This window comes from Ambystoma mexicanum, chromosome 1p (genome assembly GCF_040938575.1).
Source record: "Ambystoma mexicanum isolate Mex_15411 chromosome 1p, UKY_AmexF1_1, whole genome shotgun sequence".
Classification (NCBI taxonomy): Eukaryota; Metazoa; Chordata; class Amphibia; order Caudata; family Ambystomatidae; genus Ambystoma; species Ambystoma mexicanum.
This window is the reverse complement of record NC_090921.1, coordinates 1024109442-1024122142: the sequence shown is the minus strand read 5'-3', so window position 1 is coordinate 1024122142 and position 12701 is coordinate 1024109442. Positions and strand designations below refer to the sequence as shown.

Here is a 12701-nt window from a genome sequence, read left to right as displayed (position 1 = left end):
ACACGAATCTTCATTGGTTTCCTGTGAGGTGTTTTGGATCCCCATCTCTTGCTATGAACTGGCAAAACAGCAGAATCTCCTTGACAATCTTGATTTCTCAAGGAAAATGAGAGAACACTATACACCATCCAAGGTATTAAAATATTGTCAAGGCCCAACACTGCTGAATACTCTGAGGAGATGGCCTGTGAGGCGCCGCCTTTCAACTTTTCCCCCTTAGTATGGTGGTCAGTAACATGCGGGAGACTGCAGAGTGGGTTATTTTTTTAATTGTCAACTGATGTGCTTTTACTCAATTCGGGAACCTCACAAGCCAAATTTGTAGTATTTTGCACGAATTGCAAGAGATGTTTGCATGTCGACAGCTGAAGTGGAAGCTCGTATTGAGCTTGCTAGAGAGCAATTTGCCAAGCCTTCGATAGCTCAGTTGGTAGAGCGGAGGGCTGTAGTGGTAAAACAGGCATCCTTAGGTCGCTCGTTCAAATCCGGCTCGAAGGACTTTTGCCAAATGCAAATTTTATTGAATACTTGGAAAGTAAAATACTTGGAAAATAACATAACAGACAATTTATAATTATATTATATTTCATCACTGAAAATAGATGGCTTTTGCTTTGAGGCTGTGGCCACGTTATGTTTCTGTCCAACACCAATCTTCATTGGTTTCCTGTGAGGTGATTCGGATCCCCATCTCTTGCTATGAACTGGCAAAACAGCAGAATCCCCTTGACAATCTTGATTTCTCAAGGGAAATGAGAGAACAGTATACACCATCCAAGATATTAAAATATTGTCAAGGCCCAACACGGCTGAATACTCTGAGGAGATGGCCTGTCAGGCGCCGCCTTTCAACTTTTCCTCCTTACTATGCTGGTCAGTAACATGCGGGAGACTGCGGAGGGGGTCATTTTCTTAATTGGGAACTGATGTGCTTTTACTCAATTCGGGAACCTCACAAGCCAAATTTGTAGTATTTTGCACGAATTGCAAGAGATGTTTACAAGTCGACGGTTGAAGTGGAAGCTCGTATTGAGTTTGCTAGAGAATGATTAGCCAAGCCTTCGATAGCTCAGTTGGTAGAGCGGAGGACTGTAGTGGTAAAACAGGCATCCTTAGGTCGCTGGTTCAAATCCGGCTCGAAGGACTTTTGCCAAATGCACATTTTATTGAATACTTGGAAAGTAAAATACTTGGAAAGTAAGATAACAGACAATTTATAATCATATCATATTTCATCACTGAAAATAGATGCCTTTTGCTTTTAGGCTGTGGCCACGTTATTTTTCTGTCCGACACCAATCTTCGTTGGTTTCCTGTGAGGTTTTTTGGATCCCCATCTCTTGCTATAAACTGACAAAACAGCAGAATCCCCTTGACAATCTTGATTTCTCAAGGGAAATGGGAGAACACTATACACCATCGAAGATATTAAAATATTGTCAAGGCGGAACACTGATAAATACTCTGAGGAGATGGCCTGTGAGGCGCCGCCTTTCAACTTTTCCTTCTTAGTATGGTGGTCAGTAACATGCGGGAGACTGCGGAGGGGGTCATTTTTTTAATTGGGAACTGATGTGCTTTTACTCAATTTGGGAACCTCACAAGCCAAATTTGTAGTATTTTGCACGAATTGCAAGAGATGTTTGCATGTCGACGGTTGAAGTGGAAGCTCGAATTGAGCTAGCTAGAGAATGATTTGCCAAGCCTTCGATAGCTCAGTTGGTAGAGCTGAGGACTGTAGTGGTAAAACAGGCATCCTTAGGTTGCTGGTTCAAATCCGGCTCGAAGGACTTTTGCCAAATGCAAATTTTATTGAATACTTGGAAAGTAAAATACTTGGAAAATAAAATAACAGACAATTTATAATTATATTATATTTCCTCACTGAAAATAGATGCCTTTTGCTTTGAGGCTGTGGCCACGTTATTTTTCTGTCCAACACGAATCTTCATTGGTTTCCTGTGAGGTGTTTTGGATCCCCATCTCTTGCTATGAACTGGCAAAACAGCAGAATCCCCTTGACAATCGAGATTTCTCAAGGAAAATGAGAGAACACTATACACCATCCAAGATATTAAAATATTGTCAAGGCCCAACACGGCTGAATACTCTGAGGAGATGGCCTGTGAGGCGCCGCCTTTCAACTTTTCCCCCTTAATATGGTGGTCAGTAACAGGCGGGAGACTGCGGAGGGCGTCATTTTTTTAATTGGGAACTGATGTGCTTTTACTCAATTCGGGAACCTCACAAGCCAAATTTGTAGTTTTTTGCACGAATTGCAAGAGATGTTTACAAGTCGACGGTTGAAGTGGAAGCTCATATTGAGTTTGCTAGAGAATGATTTGCCAAGCCTTCGATAGCTCAGTTGGTAGAGCGGAGAACTGTAGTGGTAAAACAGGCATCCTTAGGTCGCTAGTTCAAATCCGGCTTAAAGGACTTTTGCCAAATGCACATTTCATTGAATACTTGGAAAGTAAAATACTTGGAAAGTAAAATAACAGACAATTTATAATTATATTATATTTCATCACTGAAAATAGATGCCTTTTGCTTTGAGGCTGTGGCCACGTTATTTTTCTGTCCAACACGAATCTTCATTGGTTTCCTGTGAGGTGTTTTGGATCCCCATCTCTTGCTATGAACTGGCAAAACAGCAGAATCCCCTTTACAATCTTGATTTCTCAAGGGAAATGAGAGAACACTGTACACCATGCAAGATATTAAAATATTGTCAAGGCCCAACACGGCTGAATACTGTGAGGAGATGGCCTGTGAGGCACCGCCTTTCAACTTTTCCCCCTTAGTATGGCGGTCAGTAACATGCGGGAGACTGCGGAGGGGGTCATTTTTTTAATTGGGAACTGATGTGCTTTTACTCAATTCGGGAACCTCACAAGCCAAATTTGTAGTATTTTGCACGAATTGCAAGAGATGTTTACAAGTCCGAGGTTGAAGTGGAAGCTCCTATTGAGTTTGCTAGAGAATGGTTTGCCTAGCCTTCGATAGCTCAGTTGGTAGAACGGAGGACTGTAGTGGTAAAACAGGCATCCATAGGTCGCTGGTTCAAATCCGGCTCGAAGGACTGTAGCCAAATGCACATTTTATTGAATACTTGGAAAGTAAAATACTTGGAAAGTAAAATAACAGACAATTTATAATTATATTATATTTCATCGCTGAAAATAGATGCCTTTTGCTTTGAGGCTGTGGCCACGTTATGTTTCTGTCCAACACCAATCTTCATTGGTTTCCTGTGAGGTGTTTTGGATCCCCATCTCTTGCTATGAACTGGCAAAACAGCAGAATCCCCTTGACAATTTTGATTTCTCAAGGGAAATTAGAGAACACTATACACCATCCAAGATATTAAAATATTGTCAAGGCGGAACACTGATAAATACTCTGAGGAGATGGCCTGTGAGGCGCCGCCTTTCAACTTTTCCTCCTTAGTATGGTGGTCAGTAACATGCGGGAGACTGCGGAGGGGGTCATTTTTTTAATTGGGAACTGATGTGCTTTTACTCAATTCGGGAACCTCACAAGCCAAATTTGTAGTATTTTGCACGAATTGCAAGAGATGTTTGCATGTCGACGGTTGAAGTGGAAGCTCGAATTGAGCTAGCTAGAGAATGATTTGCCAAGCCTTTGATAGCTCAGTTGGTAGAGCGGAGGACTGTAGTGGTAAAACAGTCATCCTTAGGTCGCTGGTTCAAATCCGGCTCAAAGGACTTTTGACAAATGCAAATTTTATTGAATACTTGGAAAGTAAAATACTTGGAAAATAAAATAACAGACAATTTATAATTATATTATATTTCCTCACTGAAAATAGATGCCTTTTGCTTTGAGGCTGTGGCCACGTTATTTTTCTGTCCAACACGAATCTTCATTGGTTTCCTGTGAGGTGTTTTGGATCCCCATCTCTTGCTATGAACTGGCAAAACAGCAGAATCTCCTTGACAATCTTGATTTCTCAAGGAAAATGAGAGAACACTATACACCATCCAAGGTATTAAAATATTGTCAAGGCCCAACACTGCTGAATACTCTGAGGAGATGGCCTGTGAGGCGCCGCCTTTCAACTTTTCCCCCTTAGTATGGTGGTCAGTAACATGCGGGAGACTGCGGAGGGGGTCATTTTTTTAATTGGGAACTGATGTGCTTTTACTCAATTCGGGAACCTCACAAGCCAAATTTGTAGTATTTTGCACGAATTGCAAGAGATGTTTGCATGTCGACGGTTGAAGTGGAAGCTCGAATTGAGCTAGCTAGAGAATGATTTGCCAAGCCTTCGATAGCTCAGTTGGTAGAGCGGAGGACTGTAGTGATAAAACAGGCATCCTTAGGTCGCTGGTTCAAATCCGGCTCGAAGGACTTTTGACAAATGCAAATTTTATTGAATACTTGGAAAGTAAAATACTTGGAAAATAAAATAACAGACAATTTATAATTATATTATATTTCCTCACTGAAAATACATGCATTTTGCTTTGAGGCTGTGGCCACGTTATTTTTCTGTCCAACACGAATCTTCATTGGTTTCCTGCGAGGTGTTTTGGATCCCCATCTCTTGCTATGAACTGGTAAAACAGCAGAATCTCCTTGACAATCTTGATTTCTCAAGGAAAATGAGAGAACACTATACACCATCCAAGGTATTAAAATATTGTCAAGGCCCAACAATGCTGAATACTCTGAGGAGATGGCCTGTGAGGCGCCGCCTTTCAACTTTTCCCCCTTAGTATGGTGGTCAGTAACATGCGGGAGACTGCAGAGTGGGTTATTTTTTTAATTGTCAACTGATGTGCTTTTACTCAATTCGGGAATCTCACAAGCCAAATTTGTAGTATTTTGCACGAATTGCAAGAGATGTTTGCATGTCGACAGCTGAAGTGGAAGCTCGTATTGAGCTTGCTAGAGAACAATTTGCCAAGCCTTCGATAGCTCAGTTGGTAGAGCGGAGGGCTGTAGTGGTAAAAGAGGCATCCTTAGGTCGCTCGTTCAAATCCGGCTCGAAGGACTTCTGCCAAATGCAAATTTTATTGAATACTTGGAAAGTACAATACTTGGAAAATAACATAACAGACAATTTATAATTATATTATATTTCATCACTGAAAATAGATGCCTTTTGCTTTGAGGCTGTGGCCACGTTATGTTTCTGTCCAACACCAATCTTCATTGGTTTCCTGTGAGGTGTTTTGGATCCCCATCTCTTGATATGAACTGGCAAAACAGCAGAATCCCCTTGACAATCTTGATTTCTCAAGGGAAATGAGAGAACACTATACACCATCCAAGGTATTAAAATATTGTCAAGGCCCAACACTGCTGAATACTCTGAGGAGATGGCCTGTGAGGCGCCGCCTTTCAACTTTTCCCCCTTAGTATGGTGGTCAGTAACATGCGGGAGACTGCAGAGTAGGTTATTTTTTTAATTGTCAACTGATGTGCTTTTACTCAATTCGGGAACCTCACAAGCCACATTTGTAGTATTTTGCACGAATTGCAAGAGATGTTTGCATGTCGACAGCTGAAGTGGAAGCTCGTATTGAGCTTGCTAGAGAACAATTTGCCAAGCCTTCGATAGCTCAGTTGGTAGAGGGGAGGGCTGTAGTGGTAAAAGAGGCATCCTTAGGTCGCTCGTTCAAATCCGGCTCGAAGGACTTTTGCCAAATGCAAATTTTATTGAATACTTGGAAAGTACAATACTTGGAAAATAACATAACAGACAATTTATAATTATATTATATTTCATCACTGAAAATAGATGCCTTTTGCTTTGAGGCTGTGGCCACGTTATGTTTCTGTCCAACACCCATCTTCATTGGTTTCCTGTGAGGTGTTTTGGATCCCCATCTCTTGCTATGAACTGGCAAAACAGCAGAATCCCCTTGACAATCTTGATTTCTCAAGGGAAATAAGAGAACACTATACACCATCCAAGATATTAAAATATTGTCAAGGCCCAACACGGCTGAATACTCTGAGGAGATGGCCTGTCAGGCGCCGCCTTTCAACTTTTCCTCCTTACTGTGCTGGTCAGTAACATGCGGGAGACTGCGGAGGGGGTCATTTTCTTAATTGGGAACTGATGTGCTTTTACTCAATTCGGGAACCTCACAAGCCAAATTTGTAGTATTTTGCACGAATTGCAAGAGATGTTTACAAGTCGACGGTTGAAGTGGAAGCTCGTATTGAGTTTGCTAGAGTTGATTTTCCAAGCCTTCGATAGCTCAGTTGGTAGAGCGGAGGACTGTAGTTGTAAAACAAGCATCCTTAGGTCGCTGGTTCAAATCCAGCTCGAAGGACTTTTGCCAAATGCAAATTTTATTGAATACTTGGGAAGTAAAATACTTGGAAAATAAAATAACAGACAATTTATAATTATATTATATTTCATCACTGAAAATAGATGCCTTTTGCTTTGAGGCTGTTGCCACGTTATGTTTCTGTCCAACACCAATCTTCATTGGTTTCCTGTGAGGTGTTTTGGATCCCCATCTCTTGCTATGAACTGGCAAAACAGCAGAATCCCCTTGACAATCTTGATTTCTCAAGGGAAATGAGAGAACACTATACACCATCCAAGATATTAAAATATTGTCAAGGCCCAACACGGCTGAATACTCTGAGGAGATGGCCTGTGAGGCGCCGCCTTTCAACTTTTCCCCCTTAGTATGGTGGTCAGTAACATGCGGGAGACTGCGGAGGGGGTCATTTTTTTAATTGGGAACTGATGTGCTTTTACTCAATTCGGGAACCTCACAAGCCAAATTTGTAGTATTTTGCACGAATTGCAAGAGATGTTTGCATGTCGACAGCTGAAGTGGAAGCTCGTATTGAGCTTGCTAGAGAACAATTTGCCAAGCCTTCGATAGCTCAGTTGGTAGAGGGGAGGGCTGTAGTGGTAAAAGAGGCATCCTTAGGTCGCTCGTTCAAATCCGGCTGGAAGGACTTTTGCCAAATGCAAATTTTATTGAATACTTGGAAAGTACAATACTTGGAAAATAACATAACAGACAATTTATAATTATATTATATTTCATCACTGAAAATAGATGCCTTTTGCTTTGAGGCTGTGGCCACGTTATGTTTCTGTCCAACACCAATCTTCATTGGTTTCCTGTGAGGTGTTTTGGATCCCCATCTCTTGCTATGAACTGGCAAAACAGCAGAATCCCCTTGACAATCTTGATTTCTCAAGGGAAATAAGAGAACACTATACACCATCCAAGATATTAAAATATTGTCAAGGCCCAACACGGCTGAATACTCTGAGGAGATGGCCTGTGAGGCGCCGCCTTTCAACTTTTCCCCCTTAGTATGGTGGTCATTAACATGCGGGAGACTGCGGAGGGGGTCATTTTTTTAATTGGGAACTGATGTGCTTTTACTCAATTCGGGAACCTCACAAGCCAAATTTGTAGTATTTTGCACGAATTGCAAGAGATGTTTACAAGTCGACGGTTGAAGTGGAAGCTCGTATTGAGTTTGCTAGAGTTGATTTTCCAAGCCTTCGATAGCTCAGTTGGTAGAGCGGAGGACTGTAGTTGTAAAACAAGCATCCTTAGGTCGCTGGTTCAAATCCAGCTCGAAGGACTTTTGCCAAATGCAAATTTTATTGAATACTTGGAAAGTAAAATACTTGGAAAATAAAATAACAGACAATTTATAATTATATTATATTTCATCAATGAAAATAGATGCCTTTTGCTTTGAGGCTGTGGCCACGTTATGTTTCTGTCCAACACCAATCTTCATTGGTTTCCTGTGAGGTGATTCGGATCCCCATCTCTTGCTATGAACTGGCAAAACAGCAGAATCCCCTTGACAATCTTGATTTCTCAAGGGAAATGAGAGAACAGTATACACCATCCAAGATATTAAAATATTGTCAAGGCCCAACACGGCTGAATACTCTGAGGAGATGGCCTGTCAGGCGCCGCCTTTCAACTTTTCCTCCTTACTATGCTGGTCAGTAACATGCGGGAGACTGCGGAGGGGGTCATTTTCTTAATTGGGAACTGATGTGCTTTTACTCAATTCGGGAACCTCACAAGCCAAATTTGTAGTATTTTGCACGAATTGCAAGAGATGTTTACAAGTCGACGGTTGAAGTGGAAGCTCGTATTGAGTTTGCTAGAGAATGATTAGCCAAGCCTTCGATAGCTCAGTTGGTAGAGCGGAGGACTGTAGTGGTAAAACAAGCATCCTTAGGTCGCTGGTTCAGATCCAGCTCGAAGGACTTTTGCCAAATGCAAATTTTATTGAATACTTGGAAAGTAAAATACTTGGAAAGTAAGATAACAGACAATTTATAATTATATTATATTTCATCAATGAAAATAGATGCCTTTTGCTTTGAGGCTGTGGCCACGTTATGTTTCTGTCCAACACCAATCTTCATTGGTTTCCTGTGAGGTGTTTTGGATCCCCATCTCTTGCTATGAACTGGCAAAACAGCAGAATCCCCTTGACAATTTTGATTTCTCAAGGGAAATGAGAGAACACTATACACCATCCAAGATATTAAAATATTGTCAAGGACCAACACGGCTGAATACTCTGAGGAGATGGCCTGGGAGGCGCCGCCTTTCAACTTTTCCCCCTTAGTATCGTGGTCAGTAACATGCGGGAGACTGCGGAGGGGGTCATTTTTTTAATTGGGAACTGATGTGCTTTTACTCAATTCGGGAACCTCACAAGCCAAATTTGTAGTATTTTGCACGAATTGCAAGAGATGTTTACAAGTCGACGGTTGAAGTGGAAGCTCGTATTGAGTTTGCTAGAAAATGATTATCCAAGCCTTCGATAGCTCAGTTGGTAGAGCGGAGGACTGTAGTGGTAAAACAGGCATCCTTAGGTCGCTGGTTCAAATCCGGCTTGAAGGACTTTTGCCAAATGCACATTTTATTGAATACTTGGAAAGTAAAATACTTGGAAAGTAAAATAACAGACAATTTATAATCATATCATATTTCATCACTGAAAATAGATGCCTTTTGCTTTGAGGCTGTGGCCACGTTATTTTTCTGTCCGACACCAATCTTCGTTGGTTTCCTGTGAGGTGTTTTGGATCCCCATCTCTTGCTATGAACTGGCAAAACAGCAGAATCTCCTTGACAATCTTGATTTCTCAAGGAAAATGAGAGAACACTATACACCATCCAAGGTATTAAAATATTGTCAAGGCCCAACACTGCTGAATACTCTGAGGAGATGGCCTGTGAGGCGCCGCCTTTCAACTTTTCCCCCTTAGTATGGTGGTCAGTAACATGCGGGAGACTGCAGAGTGGGTTATTTTTTTAATTGTCAACTGATGTGCTTTTACTCAATTCGGGAACCTCACAAGCCAAATTTGTAGTATTTTGGACGAATTGCAAGAGATGTTTGCATGTCGACAGCTGAAGTGGAAGCTCGTATTGAGCTTGCTAGAGAGCAATTTGCCAAGCCTTCGATAGCTCAGTTGGTAGAGCGGAGGGCTGTAGTGGTAAAACAGGCATCCTTAGGTCGCTCGTTCAAATCCGGCTCGAAGGACTTTTGCCAAATGCAAATTTTATTGAATACTTGGAAAGTAAAATACTTGGAAAATAACATAACAGACAATTTATAATTATATTATATTTCATCACTGAAAATAGATGCCTTTTGCTTTGAGGCTGTGGCCACGTTATGTTTCTGTCCAACACCAATCTTCATTGGTTTCCTGTGAGGTGATTCGGATCCCCATCTCTTGCTATGAACTGGCAAAACAGCAGAATCCCCTTGACAATCTTGATTTCTCAAGGGAAATGAGAGAACAGTATACACCATCCAAGATATTAAAATATTGTCAAGGCCCAACACGGCTGAATACTCTGAGGAGATGGCCTGTCAGGCGCCGCCTTTCAACTTTTCCTCCTTACTATGCTGGTCAGTAACATGCGGGAGACTGCGGAGGGGGTCATTTTCTTAATTGGGAACTGATGTGCTTTTACTCAATTCGGGAACCTCACAAGCCAAATTTGTAGTATTTTGCACGAATTGCAAGAGATGTTTACAAGTCGACGGTTGAAGTGGAAGCTCGTATTGAGTTTGCTAGAGAATGATTAGCCAAGCCTTCGATAGCTCAGTTGGTAGAGCGGAGGACTGTAGTGGTAAAACAGGCATCCTTAGGTCGCTGGTTCAAATCCGGCTCGAAGGACTTTTGCCAAATGCACATTTTATTGAATACTTGGAAAGTAAAATACTTGGAAAGTAAGATAACAGACAATTTATAATCATATCATATTTCATCACTGAAAATAGATGCCTTTTGCTTTTAGGCTGTGGCCACGTTATTTTTCTGTCCGACACCAATCTTCGTTGGTTTCCTGTGAGGTTTTTTGGATCCCCATCTCTTGCTATAAACTGACAAAACAGCAGAATCCCCTTGACAATCTTGATTTCTCAAGGGAAATGGGAGAACACTATACACCATCGAAGATATTAAAATATTGTCAAGGCGGAACACTGATAAATACTCTGAGGAGATGGCCTGTGAGGCGCCGCCTTTCAACTTTTCCTTCTTAGTATGGTGGTCAGTAACATGCGGGAGACTGCGGAGGGGGTCATTTTTTTAATTGGGAACTGATGTGCTTTTACTCAATTCGGGAACCTCACAAGCCAAATTTGTAGTATTTTGCACGAATTGCAAGAGATGTTTGCATGTCGACGGTTGAAGTGGAAGCTCGAATTGAGCTAGCTAGAGAATGATTTGCCAAGCCTTAGATAGCTCAGTTGGTAGAGCAGAGGACTGTAGTGGTAAAACAGTCATCCTTAGGTCGCTGGTTCAAATCCGGCTCGAAGGACTTTTGACAAATGCAAATTTTATTGAATACTTGGAAAGTAAAATACTTGGAAAATAAAATAACAGACAATTTATAATTATATTATATTTCCTCACTGAAAATAGATGCCTTTTGCTTTGAGGCTGTGGCCACGTTATTTTTCTGTCCAACACGAATCTTCATTGGTTTCCTGTGAGGTGTTTTGGATCCCCATCTCTTGCTATGAACTGGCAAAACAGCAGAATCTCCTTGACAATCTTGATTTCTCAAGGAAAATGAGAGAACACTATACACCATCCAAGGTATTAAAATATTGTCAAGGCCCAACACTGCTGAATACTCTGAGGAGATGGCCTGTGAGGCGCCGCCTTTCAACTTTTCCCCCTTAGTATGGTGGTCAGTAACATGCGTGAGACTGCGGAGGGGGTCATTTTTTTAATTGGGAACTGATGTGCTTTTACTCAATTCGGGAACCTCACAAGCCAAATTTGTAGTATTTTGCACGAATTGCAAGAGATGTTTGCATGTCGACGGTTGAAGTGGAAGCTCGAATTGAGCTAGCTAGAGAATGATTTGCCAAGCCTTCGATAGCTCAGTTGGTAGAGCGGAGGGCTGTAGTGGTAAAACAGGCATCCTTAGGTCGCTCGTTCAAATCCGGCTCGAAGGACTTTTGCCAAATGCAAATTTTATTGAATACTTGGAAAGTAAAATACTTGGAAAATAACATAACAGACAATTTATAATTATATTATATTTCATCACTGAAAATAGATGCCTTTTGCTTTGAGGCTGTGGCCACGTTATGTTTCTGTCCAACACCAATCTTCATTGGTTTCCTGTGAGGTGTTTTGGATCCCCATCTCTTGCTATGAACTGGCAAAACAGCAGAATCCCCTTGACAATCTTGATTTCTCAAGGGAAATGAGAGAACACTATACACCATCCAAGATATTAAAATATTGTCAAGGCCCAACGCGGCTGAATACTCTGAGGAGATGGCCTGTCAGGCGCCGCCTTTCAACTTTTCCTCCTTACTATGCTGGTCAGTAACATGCGGGAGACTGCGGAGGGGGTCATTTTCTTAATTGGGAACTGATGTGCGTTTACTCAATTCGGGAACCTCACAAGCCAAATTTGTAGTATTTTGCACGAATTGCAAGAGATGTTTACAAGTCGACGGTTGAAGTGGAAGCTCGTATTGAGTTTGCTAGAGAATGATTAGCCAAGCCTTCGATAGCTCATTTGGTGCGGACTGTAGTGGTAAAGCAGGCATCCTTAGGTCGCTGGTTCAAACCCGGTTCGAAGGACTTTTGCCAAATGCACATTTTATTGAATACTTGGAAAGTAAAATACTTGGAAAGTAAAATAACAGACAATTTATAATCATATCATATTTCATCACTGAAAATAGATGCCTTTTGCTTTGAGGCTGTGGCCACGTTATTTTTCTGTCCGACACCAATCTTCGTTGGTTTCCTGTGAGGTGTTTTGGATCCCCATCTCTTGCTATGAACTGGCAAAACAGCAGAATCTCCTTGACAATCTTGATTTCTCAAGGAAAATGAGAGAACACTATACACCATCCAAGGTATTAAAATATTGTCAAGGCCAAACACTGCTGAATACTCTGAGGAGATGGCCTGTGAGGCGCCGCCTTTCAACTTTTCCCCCTTAGTATGGTGGTCAGTAACATGCGGGAGACTGCAGAGTGGGTTATTTTTTTAATTGTCAACTGATGTGCTTTTACTCAATTCGGGAACCTCACAAGCCAAATTTGTAGTATTTTGCACGAATTGCAAGAGATGTTTGCATGTCGACAGCTGAAGTGGAAGCTCGTATTGAGCTTGCTAGAGAGCAATTTGCCAAGCCTTCGATAGCTCAGTTGGTAGA

The 12701-nt window shown here is 41.6% G+C and overlaps 7 non-coding genes across 7 annotated transcripts; all 7 read left to right on the top strand.

Moving 5' to 3' along the window:
• Positions 1 to 1058: 1058 nt before the first annotated feature.
• Positions 1059 to 1144, top strand: TRNAY-GUA (transfer RNA tyrosine (anticodon GUA)). Its single transcript is given in 2 exon segments — positions 1059 to 1095; positions 1109 to 1144. It is a non-coding gene; the product is annotated as a tRNA-Tyr (tRNA).
• Positions 1145 to 3642: 2498 nt separating this feature from the next.
• On the top strand, positions 3643 to 3728 carry TRNAY-GUA (transfer RNA tyrosine (anticodon GUA)). The gene is given in 2 exon segments: positions 3643 to 3679; positions 3693 to 3728. It is a non-coding gene; the product is annotated as a tRNA-Tyr (tRNA).
• A 560-nt stretch (positions 3729 to 4288) lies between these two features.
• On the top strand, positions 4289 to 4374 carry TRNAY-GUA (transfer RNA tyrosine (anticodon GUA)). Its single transcript is given in 2 exon segments — positions 4289 to 4325; positions 4339 to 4374. It is a non-coding gene; the product is annotated as a tRNA-Tyr (tRNA).
• Positions 4375 to 6225: 1851 nt separating this feature from the next.
• Positions 6226 to 6311, top strand: TRNAY-GUA (transfer RNA tyrosine (anticodon GUA)). Its single transcript is given in 2 exon segments — positions 6226 to 6262; positions 6276 to 6311. It is a non-coding gene; the product is annotated as a tRNA-Tyr (tRNA).
• Positions 6312 to 7516: 1205 nt separating this feature from the next.
• Positions 7517 to 7602, top strand: TRNAY-GUA (transfer RNA tyrosine (anticodon GUA)). The gene is given in 2 exon segments: positions 7517 to 7553; positions 7567 to 7602. It is a non-coding gene; the product is annotated as a tRNA-Tyr (tRNA).
• Positions 7603 to 8808: 1206 nt separating this feature from the next.
• On the top strand, positions 8809 to 8894 carry TRNAY-GUA (transfer RNA tyrosine (anticodon GUA)). Its single transcript is given in 2 exon segments — positions 8809 to 8845; positions 8859 to 8894. It is a non-coding gene; the product is annotated as a tRNA-Tyr (tRNA).
• Positions 8895 to 10100: 1206 nt separating this feature from the next.
• Positions 10101 to 10186, top strand: TRNAY-GUA (transfer RNA tyrosine (anticodon GUA)). The gene is given in 2 exon segments: positions 10101 to 10137; positions 10151 to 10186. It is a non-coding gene; the product is annotated as a tRNA-Tyr (tRNA).
• The last annotated feature ends 2515 nt before the right edge of the window (positions 10187 to 12701 follow it).